Here is a 20,643-nt window from a genome sequence, read left to right as displayed (position 1 = left end):
CCAAGGGCACAATCATCCTCAGCTGAGATCCACTTATGGATATTTATGTGCCCTTTTTTATTCGTATCATTATTTTTGTTTCTTCTTTGCCTCTCACCCTTTATCTGCCTTTCCAGAAATTTGTCTATGTTGTTAGCTTTTTTTTCAAGGAAACTGAGGCTTTGTTGGCCCTTTTAAAAAATTGTCTTCTATTTCACTGATTTCTGTTTTTATTTTATTCTCTTTTCATTCAAAAATCTTTGGGTCTGTTTTTCTTCTTTTACTAACTTCTTAAGTGATGTACGTAGGTAATTGACTTTCAGCCCTTCTTTTCTTATTTAAAGTTAAAATTTTCCCACAAGCTCCACTTTAGTTGAATTCTACAAGTGTTTTTATAAACATTCAGTTATAGACTTACCTGAAGTATAAGGGCATAAAAGACTGAAAACAAAGTAATAGAAAAGTACATATTAGGCAAATGATTTTTTAAAAAGATGTTTATTATTATATGAATGCCATAAAGTAGATATTAAGATATAAAACATTATTAGTGATAGGGTCTCTTCATATTGATAAAAGTTTCAATTCACCAAGAAGCTCTAACAATTGTAAAATGTATGGCCATATAAAAAAGTACGAATTTCCAACATGGTGGAATTCAGGTGGCACAAGAAGCAGATCCAGAAAGTTGGAGAACCATCTAGAGAAGAGAAGGCTGTAGCCAAATATCTTCAATTCTACTGTCCAACAAAGTCCACCATTATGATGGTCACTGGGTTGATAATTTTATTGCTTTAAAAGCAGTGGATTGCCTTTGGACTCAAAGTGAGCAAAGGCCAAGAAAAGAGAGGAAATGTTATTTACAACCAAAGAGTCTGTGGTTGACTACTGCAGTGGTTTTTAAAGACACAATTTTTTTCACCAGGCACTAAAAGTAAGAAAATGAAGTAAGATAAAGACAGAAAGAAATAACAAGATAAAGGAAAAGTTGAACGTCAAAAAGAAGATAAAAAGAGTAAGAAAGAAAATATAAAGGATGAGAAGATGAAAAAGACACTAAAAGTAAGAAAATGAAGTAAGATAAAGACAGAAAGAAATAACAAGATAAAGGAAAAGCCTAACGTCAAAAAGAAGATAAAAAGAGTAAGAAAGAAAATATAAAGGATGAGAAGATGAAAAAGAAAAAGAGAAAAAAAGAAAAAAAAGATGGTGAAAAGGAAGAATCCAGAAAGGAGGAAACTCAGGGAACTCCCCAAAAGAAGAAAACTAAGAAAAATTTCAAACTCGAGCCCCACGACGATCAAGTTTTTCTGGATGGAAATGAGGTATATGTGTGGATCTACGACCCAGTTCACTTTCAGACATTTGTTGTGGGATTAATTCTTGTGACTACAGTAATAGCAGCCACGCTCTTCCCTCTGTGGCCAGCAGAAATGAGAGCAGGTGTTACTACCTCGGTGTGGGCCCAGGCTGTCCGCAGCCAGCGTTCCTCCCCTTGCTGTCGCTCATTGCATTCTATTTCTCATCATTTGGCTGATACCTGGAGGAAGGCACCCTTTTTGGTTCTCTCAAATCTGACTGCTGACGTGGGCTTCACTGACTCCTTCAGATCTCTGTATGCACACGAATACAAAGGACCAAAAGCAGACGTAAGGAAAGATTAGAAATGTGAAACTGAAAAGCAGCAGAAGTCCAACAGTGAGGAAAAGTCAGACAGGGAGAAACTAGATGATGAGGAAGGAAAAGTAAGACCAGGAAATCGTGGGACAGAAGGCTCAGGTGGAGAATGGCATTCAGACACAGACAGAGACGGAAGGGGAGATGACCAGTCCCCACACAGTAGTGGTAACGATTTTGAAATGATCACAGAAGAGGAACTATGACAGTACCCAGATGGGGATCATGAAGAGGAGGACGACAGTGATGGAGAAACACCTAAATCTTCACGTGAAAAACCACAATCTGACTAATTTTGGAACTGAATAAGTACAAGAGGTTGGATTTTCTATGTTGGCCAGTCATCACAATGTACACAAGGCATCTGTAGCATTCTTTAAATCTACTTACAGAAATGCATTTGATATCCAAGTAGTTATGTTCAGTTCTTGATTTTACAGAATACATTACTGGTACAGTTTAAAGCCATTAATAAGTTCTATCCACGTGATAATTTTACAGTAAGTAGGTCTCATCCATGTTGATGTTATCAAAGATGCACTTTCCACAATGACCTTTAGATTAATGGCATTTTTGATAGTTTTATGGCTTCTTACTTTTAGATTAATCAAAATAACTTTAAAAGGAATAAGGAAACTCCAGCATTTCAGATTATGTGTAGTTACGTAGCCATTTCACCACATGTATGCATAATAAAAAAATAAAAATAAAAATAAATAATATAAAATGAAAATTTTAAACTCATTTTTCTTGATAGTTACGTTTGTTTTTCATTACATAATTATACCAGGAAATTTATTTTAAGATTCTGAGTTAGCAGGATTCAAAAGCATTTTGTGGAAACAAGCCAACTAGTAAGAATGTGACAACACTTTTAGTTTAGCTATAAATTCTCTTTTTTCCAACTTAGGAAATCCAAATGATTTGTGAGTCTGATTCAGGAAAAAATGGTCATCTCCAACAGAGGTGAACAGCACTGGTTGGAAGGAAATGGCTCTTTCTTTTTCCCTATTTCCTTGTAATGTAAAGTGTATTCTGTACATAATTTACAAATAAAACAAACATTTCATTTTAATTGTTACTTATTATTTAGACATTTCTTAACACTTAAATTTGTATAATTCGGCCCATGTAAGGGCAAGTTTTTAGAGAAATGGAAGTTTCAGTAACGACAGAATATCTGTAGTCTTTCTACAGCAGCTTCAGTTTTGTGCTAACATTCCATGTATTTGAATATGAGTAAAAGCTGATCCTTATTAAGTATGAGCAGACTTAAAGTAGCTGTTTGTATGACTTAATGTTCATTTTGATTTATTTTAAGTCTTTACATTCAGAAATGGGTTATTATATTATCAGACCAGGAGACATTACCGTGAATCATAATTTACTGTTCAAAATTATCAATTTAAAAGAAAGAATGTAAAAGAAAACATAAGAGAACCATTCAACTCAAATTGCCTTGAATTAGTTTTGCAGTTAGATTTTATGCCTTCTATGCCTTAGTTACACATTTTTCGGAAAAATTTTTTTATAAGCATAATCATTCCTTGCAGTTATACTCTTACAAACTGATAATAAACATTAAATAATTTTCCTTCAGTTGCAGCAAGAGCATTTTGCTTTGTAGTTGAAATAGGTGGTGTATGTAGATCTTTTACATTTTTTTAATGCTGTTTCCCACCCACCTAAGTGTTTGTCTAAAGATGTTAAATTTTTCTAATTGTGAAAAAATACATTTTCTGTATGTTGTCACATTTTATTAAACATGGCTTGATTGCTAAAAAAAAAACCAGCCCAAATGTCCATCATCGGATGAGTGGATATGGAAAATGTGGTATATCTACACAATGGAATACTACTCAGCTATAAAAACGAATGAAATACTGCCATTTGCAACAACATGGATGGACCTTGAGAGAAATACCTGTTCCCCAGTGTTCATTGCAGCACTCTTTACAATAGCCAAGAGTTGGAACCAGCCCAAATGTCCATCATGGTATGAGTGGATATGGAAAATGTGGTATATCTACACAATGGAATACTACTCAGCTATAAAAACGAATGAAATACTGCCATTTGAAACAACATGGATGGATCTTGAGAGAATTATATTAAGTGAAACAAGTCAGGCACAGAAAGAGAAATACCACATGTTCTCACTTATTGGTGGGAGCTAAAAATAAATAAATAAATTCACACACACACACACACATACAAAAAAAAAAAACTGGGGGGGAAGAAGACATAACAACTAAAATTCCTTGAAGTTGATACAACAAGCAAACAGAAAGGACATTGTTGGGTGGGAGGGAGGAGAGGGAGGAGGAAAGGAGGTTTCAGTAATGGGCCACAATAATCAACCACATTGTATATCGACAAAATAAAATTAAAAAAAATAAATAAATAAAAAGTGCAAATTTGAAGGAATTGCAAGTAGACATAAAAAATCTACTGCAGCAGTGGGATATTAAAGACATGTCTCAATCATTGACAAGTCAGGATGATTTTAAAAAAATCAGCGAGAATGTAGAAGATTAAACAGAAGAATAGACAAATTTGACATTGTAGACATAGACGGTATTCTGCAAACAATTAGAGAATATACATATATTTTTTCAAGGACGTGTAGAATATCTACAAAAATTGATGTGATGTCAAAAACTTTCAAAAAATAGGTATTATTTAGACTAACCTCTTCTACAAAGTAATTAAGCTAGAAGTCTATATGAAAAAATATCAAAATCCTATCACCACATACTGTGATTTTATTTTTGTCTTCCACAGACAGTTCTAGTAATAGAGATTGTTTTCTTTCCTCATGGATAAACCTTGGGTATCCAGTGGAATGCTGCCAAATATTTAATATCAGGCTCTTGGTCAGGGCAGGGGGTGGGATGACTAATTTGTAGTGCTGACAATTTCCAGAGTGTAAATACTTCCATTATGGCTGGATTCAAAGCTACCAGTGTGACATCACTGTACATGGGTGGAGTTGGGAAGAGATGTATCTGTTGGCTCTTGCAAGGTTCTAGAACACCACCAGCACAGCCCCTACTTTCTGCTTCAGTCCTGTAGTCACTTTAAGGGCGAAGAGTCTCAGTTCAGTAATTGGAGTCAGAAAGCTTCAAAAGTAGTTGAAATCTTAATGTTGATTTGATATTAAATTTTCTTTCCTCACACTCCCCTCTAAGCCTGCCCAGTGCACTGAGGAAAGAGTCTGTCTCCTCTTTGCCTTTCTCCTCAGGTCTCTCAACTACAAGGGAGAGCACTGGGAGAAGAGTAACTCACCCAGGATGAGATGGGGAGTAAAATTAATGGAGAAAATCATATGACACTCACAAATGCTTCCATCTACAAGCAACCTTCAGAGAAAAAGATGTACAAATGTAAATTTCCCACCAGAAATTTAGTGGGTATTTTGGAGCCTCCTTTACTGGATCTCTAGCTGAATCTTCTATGATGCAGCAGTGGCTCTCCTTTGGCTGGCCACTCCTTCCTCAGTTCATTCATTCATTCCTTGTTCATTCATTCATTCGTTTAACAAATATTTATTGAACATCTGTTCTATACACGAGGACAAGCACTGTTCTAGGTATTGTCTAGGAAGACAGCACACCATGAACAAAAATAATACACATTTCTGTATATTTCAGATCCTTTTATTCCAATTTGTTTCATAGGAAAAAACTTACACATTCTTTGACCCACCTTAACAGGGTAGTATAGTCACTTTCAGAAAGCTGCAGAAACTTGCCTTAGCTCCTCCATCAAAACAGCTCCTGAGCTCTGTTGCCTTCTAGATTTCCAGAGACAGAGGTCAGAGCTCAGTCCACTGTGTCCCTAATATCAGAGGCTCTCTGAGGGGTCTTGTTGACCCCATTCCCCAACCTTCTTTCAATCACTAAACTTGTCTTGAGGGAGCTGAACCAACCTACCACTCTCACTTGACAGAGGAGTGGTTTGAGCTCAAAACATAGATTTTGCCAAAGAAATCTTCCTCACACAATCCTCTTCCTTACTTGCACTCTCTTGGAACTCTTTGTGGATAAGTTTTTGTTTTAAATATTGCAAAAACAGCTTTCAGCTGGCTGATTCCTAGGAATTTCTGCAGGTAGTCAGTCTCTTGAGCTACCTCACTATATTATGCAGTCTTTTGGGCTTACACTCTAAAGCAGAATGCCTGAGTTTAAATTAAAATTTCAGACCCATCACTATAGATATGAGACATTGGACAAGTTACTTGGTATGTCTGTGCCTCAGTTTCCTCATCTATAGATGGAGTTTACAGAAGTTCCGGCCTTGTATCCTTATGATGAGAATTAACGTATAAAAAGCTCTTAGGAAAGGGCCCAGCTCATTGTAAGCTATTGGTATTTTATTGCCTTTCTCTGTGCCTTGGTTTAAACTTCCAAATTAGCATCCTTTAACTTATTTTGCTTTACTTATCTTACTTTCTTCCTCTTAACCTCTTTTATTCTCCTGTTCTTAGATTGATTTGGATTCAAGTCCATCCAGGGCACTAATCCACACCTAGCTTCTGCTAATGATGAAATTTTCCCACGTAAAAGCTTTTCCTGGGGTTGGCCAGTTAGCTCAGTTGATTAGAATGTGGTGTTACAACACCAAGGTCAAGAGTTTGGATCCCTGTACTGGCCAGCTGCCAAAAAAACCCAAAATTGCAAGAGCTTTACCTCTTTCCTGCTTATTATGTACAGTTTCTGTAATTATGAAAAATGAGCCTCTTCATCAAATTTTCTTAAGCTTGTCTTTGGAAAAGCAACTTCTAAATAGTTATCAAGCAAGGAAGAGTATATGGTAATAATTTTTTGGTTTTTTTAGTTGCAGTTAGAAATTAGAGATTTCTGGGGAAGGGGTTTAGTAGTAACTTTCAATACTGGTTTATTTATATTGTCTTTTAAGGAGATAGTTCTTCAGTGACAATGACTTTTTTGAAATTAGGGCAATAATTCCTTATGATGTTAATGATGGTTGTGAATAGTACTCCATTCTCAATTTTTGATGTATTCAAAGAAACATATCCTTATCTAATTGCTTTTCTCTGCTTCCTCAAAGTTTATAATAGTTGAACTATGAGTTCACAGTAACATTATTACAATCATAATTCAAGTAATGTGAAATTAGAACACTGATTTCTTTGATGTGAGACTTATGGAATTGCAAAGCAAAAAAATTCAACATTCTACCTACTTAATAGATTTTGGTTGCCAGAAAAGTTCTCTGCATTTTTCCTCACTGAAGTTCATGGACTGTTTGAATATTCTCCAGTGGAGATCAGGCCAGGTTATAATTCATACAACTTTAGGTGAGTTTTGTGAACAGAAAAATTCTCAGCTATTAAAGTAAAAAAAAAAAAAAAAACTCTTCTAAGGATTAAGAACCTCATATATTTAAGCAAAAAGAGATTAAAGCTGTCTTTGTGGAATGGTTATGAAACTTCAGGGAATAAAAAATTTATCCAAAACATTTTTTCTGGATTAGTTTTACCAACAAAATAACTGGTTTTGTAAATTTTTCTTTTCTTGTTTATTTTTAGTTGATTGAACTAATCAACTCTATCAGTTGTTTTGGCACTAAGAAAACCAACAATTCCTGAGTGTGTTCCATGGAATGCTTGCAGGTCCTGTGGGATATTTATCTGTCCACTCATTCATTCAATACTTATTTATTGAGCATCTGCTATGTGTCAGAGATAGATATTGGGGGTATAAAAACAAAGAAAACAGAAAAAAAAATATCTGCTCACAGAGATTCCAGTAAGAAAGATGAGAAATAAGATAATAAACATTTCTATAAAATATCATGTGATGAATAGCACTGTGAAGAAAAATAAGATAGAGTAAGAGAATAAAGAGGAGAGAAGGAGCTTGTTTTAGGTAGGATGTTTTATTTAGAAAGGCGTAAACTTCGTAAGAAAGTGATATCTGAGCAGAGATCAGAATAGTGCAAGGGAGAAAGGCACAGAGATATCTAGAGAAGATTGATCTAGGGGAAAGAATAGCTGTGGAAGAGTTCTGAAGGTGAAAACGTGCTTGGCACATTTCAGAAGCAGCAAAGTGGTCAGAGTGGCCCAGGAAGGCATTAATTAGGCAGATATTGACAGGGGTGAGAGATCAGATAATGTAGGACTTTGTGGACCTGGTCAGGACTGTGATTTTCATACTGAATTGATGTGAAGCCATGGGAGACATTTTTGAGCAAGGAACTGACATGATCTGGTTCATACTTTAAAAGAAGATCCCTGTGGTTGCTAAGTGGAAAATACATCGTAAGTTAGGGTGAAGAGTAGGATATTAATACTATTTTTTTTTCTTAATGTTTCTGGGGTCAAACAAGTTTTAGAATCACTAAGTTAAACAAAGGTAAACATTAAGGGATTATTTAGAGTTAATGTGCTGATTTATCTTGTTCTTTCAAATATAGTGTGACAGAATATGTAACATTCCCAACTTTAACCACAGAAATCTTCTTTTCTGGGACCCTCTTAAGAGATTAGTGTTCAATGAACCTCACTTATGGCAACGCTGATGCAGACACCACTTAAATAAATCATCTCTCTTTTGAGAAACATAAACACTTTCAAACAGAGCTTAGAGAGAAGTTTTCTGATAGACTTCCTCATGTTTTCTTCTGTGACCTTAGTTCCTGACTGCGGTGAGATTGTTTCCTATTTTCAGCAAGGCTTTGTGACATTAGATATTTTCAGAGGTCCATGCTACGAATCAAGACACTGAATATAATTCTAAATCCTTACACAGTCTTGGTCTATGCCTGTAAAGTACAGCTTTTGATTAAATATCCACATTTCTTTATTCACCAGAAGAAATAGGTGCATAGCAGAATACTGTACATCACTGGGAAGACAAGTTAGACTTCTTATGCACCGACTAGTTCTTAGTGGGCAGGGGAACCCAGGCTTTGTCAAGAGAAATCTTATGCTGTTTTGGGTAAAGTGTCACTCTAGAGTCAGAATTATTCACACTAGGAAGTATGCTCATTATTTTTAAAGTAGTTCTTTAGCTAATGGATGCAGAATAGTCATGGAAACCTTAGACTTCTCTTACTCCATTGACATGATATGTGTGTTTTCTAATTATCTGTGAAAGCAAACTTAACAGGTAACTGTGTCATTATTCATCACATTTGAATGTCCGTGAACAGACACTGACTAATTTTCTACCAATTTTCCCCTATCACTTTGCTAAATTAAAACGTTTTAAAGGTTAATTGTCAGATCTTTGGAAGAAAAACAGTTCCTAAAGGCTAAGTTTCTAAACTTAGTAATATGTCCTTATCTTATTTAAAAACATTAGCTTAAAGTGGGCTGGATTTGCTTTATAGGAGGTTTGGTCTTTTGGAAAGCTAAAAGGGAGAAGATCTGTACAATGGCAGAGTGAAATAACCCACATGCTTGGGCCTAGTGAGGCTTCTTCCCTTTACTAGGGAAAGAGGGCAGAGCATGGAGCACAGAGAGTGGTTATCATGATATAGTGCACAGGTTTTGGAATCAGGTACTCTTCGGCAGAAATCCCAACTTTATCACTTCCTAGATGTGTGGCTACTGGTTGTTATTTACATTCTGAGCCTCCATTTTCTCTTCTAATAAGGAGATGGTGACATCTCCTTAGTGAGGCTGTTTTGAAGACAAAACAAGATAATATATATGCAACTCATGTGTCCCTATCCCTGGATGGAGATTTTGTTTTTTTTCAGTGTGCCTATTTTGAAGCAGAACTTGTCTGCTTATGCTGCTTACTTTTCCTAGGAAGAAACCATTCCAAAAGGTTAGTAAACAGGTATATTTTACTAAATATTTTTGAGGGAAATCTAGAGGTGGGCATGCACATGGCATAGGATATAGTATTTTACTACAGAACTCACAATTATTTATCTCTTACTAAGTGGGCAGAGATTGCTAATTGTAACACTGTACCCATATACCCCTTCTTCTTTCTGGTGACAGAAGCTCCAGGTTATAGCTGAGAACATGGCTGGGCTAGAGATGACACATTTTTGCCTCCCTTACATTCAGTGCAACCATGTAACCAAATCAGGCCCATAGGGTATAAACAATATCGATATGTGCAATTGCCTGGTCATCTTCTCAAAGTAAAAGCTTCTAGACCCCATAGAGAGAAAGCTGTCTTGAAAAAAAAGAATAAAGTTGGAGGCATCACACCTCCTGCCATCTGAATATACTATAAAACTATAGTAACCAAAACAGCATGGTACTGGCATAAAAACATAAATAGACCAATGGAACAGAATAGACAGCCTAGAAATAAATCCACAAACTTACAGCCAACTGATTTTCAACAAAGGTACCAAAAATATACAATGGGGAAAGGACATCCTTTTCAACAAATGGTGCTGGGAAAATTGGATATCCACATACAGAATTCTGATTGAAACTAGACCTCTATCTCTCACCATACATAAAAATCAACTAAAAGTGGATCAAAGACTTAAATTTAAGACCCGAAACTGTGAAAGAGTGGGCACTTCTTTTTTGAGTGAGACTACAAGGGCACAGGCAACTAAACTAAAAGTATGTAAATAGGACTAGTCAAACTAAAAAGCTTCTGCACAGCAAGAGACACTGTCAGTAAAGTGAAGAGACAACCTACAGAAGGCAGAAAGCATTTGCTAACTACAAATCAGACTATGGGCTAATATCCAGAATATGTATGGAACTTAAATGATGCAACAGCAAAATAAACCCAAATAACTCAGTTAAAAAGTGGGCAAAGGGCCTGAACAAATATTCCTCAAAAAAAAAAAAAAAAAAGACATACAGATGGCCAAAAGGCACATGAAAAAGTGCTCATCACTAATAATCAAGGAAATGCAAATTAAAACCACAATGAGATGTCATCTCACTCCAGTTAGAATGGTTATTATTAACAAGACAAGAAATAACAAATGCTAGTGAGGATGTGGAAAAAAAGGAATTCTCCTACATCGCTATAAATCGGTACAGCCACTGTGGAAAACAGTGTGGAGGTTCCTCAGAGAACTAAAAATAGATCTACCCAGCTATCTCACTACTGGATATTTACCCAAAGGAGAGGAAATCAATATATCAAAACAACATCTGCACTCCCATGTTCATCGCAGCACTATTCACAGTAGCCAAGAGATGAAACCAACCTAAGTGTCTATCAACAGATGAATGGATAAAAATGCTGTGGTATATATACACAGTGGAATACTACTCAACTGTTAAAAAATATGATATCCTATCATTTGCAGTGACGTAAATGGAACTGGAAACCATCATGTTCAGTGAAATAAGTAAGGCACAGAAAGACAAATGCTGCATGATATCACTCGTGTGTGGAATCTAAAAAAAAAAAAAGTGGTTATCAAAGAAACAGTATGATAATGGTTACCAGAGGCATGGGGAGAGGAGAGGAGGAAAGTGGTGGACTATACTATCTACCCTAAGTGAATCATTGTACAGTATTTGTACGCATTGAAACAACACTCTGTACCTCACAAATATGTACAAGTAAATGTTAAAAATTTTTTGGAAAAAAATAAAAGCTGCTTGTCTTGGACTCTCTTTCTCATTTCCTATGGTCAGAAGAATACCGCAACTGAAACAACTTTAAAAACCACACCTCCCTGATGATTCATTCTTGAATTAAATGCTAGCGAAATAAACTGTCTCATTTAAGCCACTACATGTTGGGATATTTTAGTTAAATTAGCTCAGTCTGTACTCTAATTATGCCCAGACCAGTTCTTGTTCTCAGATGTCCTTTCTCTCCTTGTCCTCCAGGCCCGGCTTTCCAGGTTACCGTCTCTCCCTTTCTGGATCTCATGCCTCTGTCTTGCTCCCTTTCTCGTGCAGTCCAATTTAACATTTTCCCATTCGCTCTAAACGCTGATTCTGTGTCCACCATTCTTCTCAGTCTACAAGGGACCTCTAGTCACTGGGGTGCATCTTCTTTAGAAGAAAAAAGAGGTTCATAAATTATAAATACTTGTTCCCGTTGTCGCACATGAAGAAAGCCCCACACAGAGACTGGTATGTAAAAGGTGCTCCACAATGAATTCTTCTTCCAGTTCCTTTTTAGCCCTGTCTCATCTCTAGGAGTTCACATTAGTCCTGAGACAAACTGGAAAGACTTAAAGATCTATGTATTTTTACTGTGGTAGTGGAACCTTGCTGTAGATCAATACTGACCCCTGGGAAAATTCCAGATTAATGATAATCTGAGCTGGGTTTAGACACTTCAAGAATGTTTGGAGCCAGAAAGAACCTTCTTAGTAAATTCCAAACCTGGTTGATAATCTGAGGGTTAAAAACTATGTAGATCCAGGGTCCCACAACTGGAAGGTCTCGCTTGGTAGCTTGTTGTGGAGTCAGGACACCAGCATTATTAACATCCACCCCAGGTGACTGAGCTTCACTTTATTGCACTGCACATTTATTGCATTTTCTATAAATTAAAGGTTTGTTACCACCCTGTTTGAACAAATCTATCAGTGCCATTTTTCCAGCAGCGTGTGTTCACTTTGTGTCTCTGTGTCACATTTTGGTAATTCTCACAATATTTTAAACTAATTTTGGTGTAATAATTTAGCTGGTATATGGACTGAAAGCTTATTTATAGGATTTGACAAAAATCAAGGAGTGAAGGAGAGGCATAATATCAGATAATACTCATTTCCAGTACATTATTTTTCCAACTTTCAGCTTCTTTGATAACAGTAGAAAATATTAAACTGATTATTCAACCATAGGATAAGGAGCCTTCAGTATTTCCAACTACACCAACGATAGGTCAGATTTAACTCCGAAGTAACCAAGGACTGCAATGGGCTTTGAGCATATCCAAGTAAGCATTATAATTTGGCTTGTACGCATATAGAAATTGCCAATGAAAGAAAAACTGAGAGTAACAGAAAATGAGAACACATCTGTTTGGAGGCGCAGATACTTGATGTGTTAGCTTTGGCCACCTTTGTACACTTTGTCCTGCCAATGAAGCTGCCATCAGGGAAATTGAAACACTGACTTCATACAGATGGAATCAGCACCAGGAACGCCACTGTACATATCAATCTTTCCAGACAGTTCCAGAGGTTGATCTGGGGCTCAATTCGTCAGTATTGAGCCACACTGCTCATTACCTATAATGGAAATTGTGCATGTTTATTATTGAGCTGATTTATTTTTTAAATGTTCATGGTTTAGAGCTCTAGAACTTGCATACAGAGAATAAATTCAACATTTAAACTAAAAGAATCAGATTTTCAAAAAGAAAAAAAATAGCTGGTGGAATTTTAGAGTCCAAACATTATGTTGCAGATGGGGAAGCTCAGAAGAATGTATGAAAGGGAAAAATTCTGGGGAGCAGAGAATCAGAGGCAAGGATGAGGTGTTTGGAGGCCCTCTGTCCCATCCCTTGTGAGGAGATGGATGCTGCACAAGTCACCTGCCACTGCTGATCATCTCCCTTGTAAAGAAAATGACGGGAGGAGGAGAAGGCTGTGCAGCCAGTGTTTAGAAGGCCTTCCCCACAAGACCAGATACACGGGATTTTATTATCTTTGTATATTTTAGTTCTAAGGAATATCAAGAAACTCCATTTGTAATGTAAAAAATCTGGGATTTAATTAAATTTAACTTAATAAAAGAATTTGTGCCACCTTTTGGCACTACTTGTGGATGTAGTGTTGAGAGTACTGAACTAGCATGAGAACAGGAGCCGTTATTAAAAAGGCTCATCCATTAGATTAGCACATTGGATTATGTAGTTTGCCAAGATGTCAGATGTGAATAAGAAATTGTTTTCTCTTGTTCTGATGGAAATATACTTGAACCCACTTTGGATTATCTTTTGGGCCTCAAATATTCAAAGTATCTCAACTCTGATCAATTATCCTGTCATTCTCTCTGTTGTGATACAGTAGAGGTCTCAGATTGGAAGCAGGGGGAGGGAAAATTTTGTTCGCATTTTATTCATGTGATCAATTCTTCTAGACAATTTTATAATACAAATCCTTTCTCTCGTCTTTAGCTTATTCCTTCTCTTTTCCTGCTCTCCTTCAGCCAGAAGCGTTGACTTATGCCCTAGAAAGTTTCCAGTACTAATGTTTATTGAATCCCTGCTGTGTGTCAGCCTTTGTTCTTGGTGATTCACACACATACATTAACTTAATCCTTTAAACACCTCTAGGTAGGTGGCATCTTTTCTCATTTTACAGATGAAGAAATTGTTACTCAGAAGATGTATAATTTAATCAATAAAATGAAAATAGTCTATGCCAGAGCCAAAATTTATTCTATGTCTTCTGATTCCAATCCAGTGATATTTACATCATGTTATGGTGTTCTGCTATCATTGTAAGTAAGCATTTGCATTTGAAGAATGTGGACTTTTTGAAGCAAATGAATTCCATGGTGTATGAGACGTTACCTGAATTCAACTTTATAAAATGTCATTTGGTTAAAAGACTATGATACACAATACTTAGGAGTTTTTATTGTACCAAATTCAAGCCTTTTTGTTTCACATCAATTAAGGAGTTTCAGGGATAAGAACTTCAGGAAGTCTGAATCTGACAGAGCATGCCCAATTTTCTATAGGGCAATGCTCACAAAAAAGGACATTTTCTTATCTTTACAAACTGGCACTCATGCTAGTATGGTATTGGAAAGCCATGTTATGATGGAGTCTTTCAGGCAAAATAGTATTACTACCAGTTATAAATTTATTTTAACAGAAAAAGAAATAAATGTGTAGTCATAAAATCTACTTTTGAGTTCTTGCTCTGCCTCTTAAGAGCTAGGTAGCTTTGGAAAATATCAATTTCTCTAAGGTATGGTTCAGTCATCTATAAAACGAACATTATAATCCTTGCTAGGCCAACCTTCTATCCATGTTCAATACCAGATTACAAACTCTTTGGGGTTAGGCAATTTGTTTCTGTGTGCCTGGAAGAGTTCATGGCACAGTGGAGGGATCCATTCCCTATTGAATTGAGAAAATTAAAATATATTACTACATATGAACATCTCTTGGAATTTTTAAAGGAAATGAAAGAAAATTATTTCTTTTAAAATAAACTTTTTATTTTAGAACAGTTTTAGATTTACAAAAAAAAAAAAAACCCTTGTAATGATAATATAGTGTTCATACATATATCCACTTAGTTTATCCTAGTATTAAAACCTTACATTAGTATAGTACATTTGCTATAATTAATGAGACAACATTAACATATTATTAGCTAAAGTCCATACTTATTCAGATGTACTCAGTTTTTACCTAATGTCCTTTTTCTTGTCCTCGTTCTAGGATCTCATTCAGGATACCACATTACATTAAAGCACGAAGTCTCTTTAGGCTCCTTTTGACTATGACAGTTTCTCAGATTTTTCCTTGTTTTTGATGACCTTGACAGTTTTAAGAAGTACTGGTTGAGTATTTTATAGAATGTCTCTCTGTGGGAATTGGTCGGGATTAGATTGGGATTACATGTTTTGGGGAGGAAGACCACAGAGGTTAAGTACCATCTTTATCACATCATATAAAGGGGACATACTAACAACATGACATCCCTGTTGGTGCTAACCTTGATCACCTGGTTGATGTAGTGTTTGATGGGTTTCATCACTGCAAAGTTACCCTTTTTTATATCCTTTCCTTATTCTGTACTCTTTGGAAGGAAGTCACTACGCACAGCCTACACTTAAGTAGTGGGGAATCATGTTCCACCTCCTTGAGGGTGGAGTATTTACATAATTTATCTGGAATTCTTCTTCAGAAAAGATTTATCTGTTTCCCCCATTTATTTATTTATTCCATCATTTATATCAGTATAGACTATGGATATTTATTTTATTTTTTGGGTTATAAGCCAATACTATTTTATCTTATTGTTCAAATATAATTATTAATTTTTACTATTATTACCAGGCAGGACCCATAGTGGATGAGTATTGTGCTGAATTGCATTTGATAGTCAAAAAGGTGATTGTGAAGTTCAGGATTTGTGTCTATTTTGCCCACCTCTATACTCTCAGAGACTAGTGCTTGGCTCATGTTATGTGCCCAAAAAATACTTTTTGAATTAATATCTGAAATGTACTACTGAATTATTAAGTATCATTAATTATAAGGATCATGAGTAAACAGATTTGTTGTTGCAAAATTTATAATCATTTGTGATTATAAATGTTTGGTAGCCATAGAAACAACTTGCTAATTTATTGTTGGACTCCTGACTATTCTTTCCACCCACACCACACTCTCCCATCTCTTAGAATAATCCCAGCTGGAGCAGAAGATGCTACTCTTCAGTGAACTCTCACTGTTGGGACCACAGAAAAACACCACATGCAACATTGAGAAGGCTTATGTAGTCTATAAAATTCTCTGTTAACATAAAATTACCAGTAAAGCTCTCCCCTGCCAGGTTCTGAAGGAGGGTACAATCATATGGATGAAAGAGCAAGCAGCCTGTGGGAAGAAAGCAAAATCCTGCTTCTTACCAGCCTTCAAAATTCCCTTCATCTATGGATTACAAACACTCAGTTTGAGTTTGAAACAGGAGCTTTTGACTATGTACCCTGCCATGCTCGGTTAGAGAATGAGTCCTGAAGCTCCAGTTGGTGCCAGTTAGAGCAACACAGGCATTAAGTTACGTGGAGTCCATCCTTCTGGAGGTGCTCCAGTATACATATTTGTCTACAACCAGGGACAAGTACAATCATTGGCTTTAATTTACAGTGTCTGGCAGTTTCTACTGCGGGGATCGGAGCCAAAGCCAAGTTCTCTTTGTCTGTCGATGTCCATCTCATTTCTCAGTTAACATTTTGAAGTACTCTTCTTCATGAATCCCTAAATATGCCTTTTGGAATTTGACTTATAACAACTATGTTTCTCCCAACATCTGTTATACATTACTTTGTAATCAAGATTTTGCCAAATTCTAGTTCTATCTGGATCAGAAAAACCTAGAATTGAATTCTAGTTCCACCATTCTTGGGCCAGAGAAGTTTAACTCCCAGAACTAATTTCCTTATCTGTATAGTGAGTAAACTAATAACCTCTTTTAACAGGATGGAATCATGAGGATTAGAAATGATTATATATTAGCATGGTACCAAGCCCACTACAGGGGGTAAATAAATGATAGACATTTTTCTGAATGTATATAAGGAACCCTTTTCATGGTGTACATGAAATAATATACAAATAAAAGGACCAGTGGGAAAATGTATTAGAAAATGATTCTTTAGGGCCAGCCTGGTGGCGCACTGGAGAGTGCGCCGCTTGGGAGCACGGCGGCGCTCCCGCCAAGGGTTCGGATCCCATGTGGAGACTGGTTCCCACTCACTGGCTGAGCATGGTGCGGGCGCAACACCAAGGGTTGCGATCCTGTTGCCGGTCCCCGGTACGGGTGCAACACTGAGGGTTGCGATACCATTTCCGGTCAGTAAAAAAGACAAAAAGGAAAAAAAAAAAAAGAAAATGATTCTTTAGGAATTATTCACATCTCCCATTGATGGGAGGTTGAGCAGATCATTGTGATGTTTTGGCCAGTTCATATTTATCACTTGGATGCCATTTCTCTGATCCTGGCTGGGAATAGTTCAATTAATGAATTCATTGGGACAGAACAAAACTGAAAAAGCTGAGACCAAGAACTAGATTCACCCCCAGGTATGGGTCAATAATGGGAATAAGATATTTGGTTTTCAATTTCACCTTAAACCCTAACATGAGCGGAGTCAGATGATAAAGGCAGTAAGAGATCTGTGCAGAGACAGAGAGGGAGCCAGAAAACCAAATCTGCAAATCAGGAAAACATAAAGAAATATGAAAGATAAGGGAAGGATCAAGGCAGAGTCGGTAAACAATTCTAGTGGGTGTGGGGATTGGTCAGATAACCAAGAGCAGACCTGGGTGGGGTCTTGACATAGAAAGGATTGACTAAAGATTTGTTCCAACTCTAGCCAATCTGCAGAATAAGTCATCATACATAAGAATAAAATTTTATCATAATTTCCTTTTTCCACACCATTGACTCCCACTTGATTGTCTTCTTTTCCCCTGCTCCTGCGAGAAGGTTAAGTAGATTCCATAGCATCTCTGCTCATTCTAAAGTATTCACGTGAACAATCATAATTTTTAAAACAATAAACTATCCAGTCTAGCCAAATGTTAGAACTTCAAAACCTCTTTCAGTCGAACACATCTGCACTTCCTACCAACCCGCCCCCACCCACTTGTTGGGCCTGACTAAGGTTAGGGACCTGCAGTGGAAGAGAAGCCATGATTAACTGCATCTCCACCTTTCCCCCAAACTTCCTGGCTTCTTTTCCTCACCTGTTTATGATTCTGCCTCAAAGTCTGGAGGGGAAGGGAAAGCAGTAGAGTGAAGAGAAAAGGTGGGAGGGAGAATTTGATTGGTACAATCCATCATTTATGCCTTCTAGGATTTCAGATGCCCAGTCATTCTTCAAATGACTGGTACTTTTGTGGGTGCTGGGAGGTGTCCTCTAGGGATCCCCCTCACAGTTTCCTTGATGTGAAAGGTTCTCTGCCAGCTGGCTACTCTGCACTTCAGCTGGGATTACCACATCCTTCAGGGAGTCCCCAGGGTATTCAAATTCAACTCCTTTCACAGGGTCTACTCCAGTCTCACTGTTGGGGGAGTACAGGTGATTCCTAGGGAACTCATTTTGCTGAAGTTGGCCAGCCTCCTACATTTAGGCTTTGATTTTTCCAGAGATCTGTGGCAAAGTCTTGAAGTGGCTCTTTTGAAATCATTCTCACATGGCTTGTAAATGTTAGTGGTAGTGAAGTCTGGCAATAATCACACAACTCTCATCTAAAAGAATCATCTCTAGGGCCGGCCCAGTGGCGCACTGGATAGTGCGCCGCTTGGGAAGCGCGGTGGCGCTCCCGTCCGAGGGTTCGGATCCCATATGCAGACCGGTTCCCGCTCACTGGCTGAGCGAGGCGCGGGAGCAACGCTGAGGCTTGCGATCCCATTGCCGGTCCCCGGTCCGGTACGGGGGCAACACTGAGGGTTGCGATCCGTTGCCGGACACGGAAAAAAGGACAAAAGACAAAAAAAAATAAATAAATAAAATAAAAGAATCATCTCTATAGATCTTTAAACAAACTTCATCATATCTATCTCCTTTATATAGCCTGGAGATGGGCAATGAGCTAAGCATCCCAAAATTGGTGTCAGAGTCTCTCGGCAGGTCATATGTAGATGGTCTGGTGCTTATTGTTTTTGGCCTTTGGAGCATGGCCAATATTCCAAGACCGTGGAAAAAATCACATCTTACATCTGTTTACCCAGCAAGATGCCTCTCTAAAGAATTTTCCTGTGGTGCTACAGTTTTATTGCTGTTGCTGCATTCCCTTTGGGGATCTTCAAGGTGCTTGACAGCTTCTCATACATAGTCTACATTTCTTCTTCTAAGTTATAAACAGCTTCATGGTAAAAAGTACACAGTTTATCTTTAACTACGTTCAGCTAATAAGCTCTGTCCCTTAATTTGCAAGTTATCCAGTACAAACTATTTAAATGTCTCTGTGTCATGCTTTCAACATTTATGAAATGGACATAATACCTAACTCACTGGGTTGCTATGAAGAATAAACAAAACATTGAATGTAAAGTCCTGAACACACTGCCTGGCCTATAGAAAGTGCTCAGTAAAAAGTGGTTTGAAAAAGTTGACTTTGTAGAATGGATCAGCCTACTTGAAGGATCTTTTTGTGAGGCTCTGGGGAGAAGTACATCACGGTTCATTCTGTGTATTGGAGGTTTTGGCTTAAGTACACCTTTCTCTAGAGGAGAGAAGCAAAGTCATAATGATATATGCATGGCTCAAATAGTATGTTTTAGTGAAAAAGCAAAAAAAACAATATTTCTGAAGACGCCCCAATCTATAAACCCATCACCTTAACTTTAATACTCATGAATGTGGCTTAATCTCCATTTCAGAAAAGCCAGAACCCCAAAAGATTTCCTCCATGCCCTCTGATCTGCTGCCAGTAGGTATATCTAAAATAATCTATCATAGTCTTTCAAATTCTCCTTTAAGAATCCAGTTCCTGGCATTCAACATTTATACTCTCTGGTTTTTGAGGTAGTAGTCTAAATATATGGGAATCAGTTGCATTGAAGAATGGTCTAAAAGAACATTCGTTTAGACCTGAAGGAGTTTTTAAGCACTCACCTGTAACCCAGCTTGAGGGAAATTCTATAGCTAAAAGGTTAGAACAAGTCTGAAAGATTCAGATCAATTCTTTGAGTGTGGAAACTACTGAGTTTGAGTGTGTGATTATTGAGTTCAATTTAAAGTATATTATTGTAATCAGGAAGAAAGCATTAACATAATAAAAATGGCCTAAAATATTTTTTGAATAGATATATTTTTAGTTCACTTTTCTCCTCATGAAAAGGGTTTTCTTAATGGGCAATACCAGTCTTCTAAAAGGTAACCCTAATTAGAGAGACGGTTGTGGGACTGAATTCACATTTACATGTGTATGTGATTCAGGCTCTCAAGTAAATATTGCAAAGCAAGTTTATCCTATAATATGGTTGAATACTATTCCTTGTGAGTTATTTAAAACAGAATAGTTAAGACACCTCTGTATTTAAAAAAATATATATTTTCTTTTAACATTTGCTCTATTTTATGAGACATTCAGAGATAGTCCTTGAAGGGGCAGAGCCTGGAGTAAACAACCTCTTGCAACACTCCTCATAATATTTGGTCTAGTACAGGGGCAAGTCCTTTAAATACAGTGTCTTTAGAATCTTATAATCGGGAAGTAAATAAACATGATGACTGAGAGAAGTGGAAGTTGGGAGAGGGATTCTCATCTACCTTGTATGTGATGGTCATGTGGAAGGGTGAATTGGAAGGTGAATCAATGGATAGATAGGCAAAGTAACACTTAGAATGTGTCCTTCTTT

At 37.0% G+C, this 20,643-nt stretch overlaps 1 pseudogene; it reads left to right on the top strand.

Annotated features, from left to right (window-relative positions):
• Positions 1-627: 627 nt before the first annotated feature.
• Positions 628-1,949, top strand: LOC103607326 (annotated as a pseudogene).
• The last annotated feature ends 18,694 nt before the right edge of the window (positions 1,950-20,643 follow it).

The sequence above is a fragment of the Galeopterus variegatus genome, unplaced genomic scaffold (genome assembly GCF_000696425.1).
Source record: "Galeopterus variegatus unplaced genomic scaffold, G_variegatus-3.0.2 Scaffold7337, whole genome shotgun sequence".
NCBI lineage: Eukaryota > Metazoa > Chordata > Mammalia > Dermoptera > Cynocephalidae > Galeopterus > Galeopterus variegatus.
The sequence above is the reverse complement of the archived record's forward strand: the minus strand, read 5'-3'. Positions and strand labels throughout refer to the sequence as shown.